The sequence below is a fragment of the Suncus etruscus genome, chromosome 4, assembly GCF_024139225.1.
Source record: "Suncus etruscus isolate mSunEtr1 chromosome 4, mSunEtr1.pri.cur, whole genome shotgun sequence".
In the NCBI taxonomy this organism is placed as follows: domain Eukaryota; kingdom Metazoa; phylum Chordata; class Mammalia; order Eulipotyphla; family Soricidae; genus Suncus; species Suncus etruscus.
Window position 1 is genome coordinate 43,063,807 of NC_064851.1, and position 934 is coordinate 43,064,740.

At 39.2% G+C, this 934-nt stretch overlaps 1 non-coding gene across 1 annotated transcript; it reads left to right on the forward strand.

The window, feature by feature from the left end:
* The first annotated feature begins 389 nt into the window (after window positions 1–389).
* Window positions 390–494, forward strand: LOC126007402 (U6 spliceosomal RNA). The gene has a single exon (XR_007494978.1). It is a non-coding gene; the product is annotated as a U6 spliceosomal RNA (small nuclear RNA).
* The last annotated feature ends 440 nt before the right edge of the window (window positions 495–934 follow it).

Genomic DNA, 934 nt, shown 5'->3' on the forward strand with positions numbered 1-934 from the left:
TCTCCCCCTATTCTCAGCATGCATCCCATATCTCCCTCTCTTGCCCCCTGGCTCGCTAGTGTTAACTGCTCCCCTTAGTGTGTAGCTTGCTGTAGATTGGGTATCGATTCTGTTGTCATTGACTCTGGGCTTGGTGTTTGAGTCTGTTAATTTTTTTATTTCCACGCAATGTTCAAATGACTATTTGGTCCTGGTAACCTCCATATTTTTTCACTTCTAAGTAGCATTTCCTTCCAATTCTGTTTAAAGTATTTATTTCCTGTCCCTTCTTAAAATTTTGAGCCATACCCAGAGGTTATTGTGGACTATGCTCAACTGAATGCTAGGGGTGGTCCTGCCAGAGGTACCTCAGGGACAATGAAGCTCCAAGGATCAAACCTGGGACTTCCGTGCTCGCTTCGGCAGCACATATACTAAAATTGAAATGATAAGAGAAGATTAGCATGGCTCCTGCGCAAGGATGACACAAAATTCGTGAAGCGTTTCATTTATTTTTGACTGAAACCTAATCATAATCATATTTGTAATCAAGATGTCTAAATAAAGATATTATATATAAAAAAAACCCTGGGACTTCTCTATACAAAGTATGGTGCTCCAGTCCTTTGAGCTATCTTTCAAGCTCCCATCTCCAGTCCCTTTTATTCTCCAGCAAAGCCTCTTTCTTTCTTTTTTGTCATTTCAAGACAATAGCACGAATTATTTTAGTTCATTTATGTACTTTCCATTCTCCCCACTAGAGCAGTATTACATCAAAAGCAGGCACCAAGTCTGCCTTGTTCTATTCACTACTGTATCTCCAGAACTTTGCACTACCACAAAAAATAATGGGTAGTCAGCAAATATTTGTTTGAATAAATGAATAAACCAACGAAACAATTCTACCAAACCATATACAAATGCTGAACCCTTGACTGTTGCATAAACATGTACG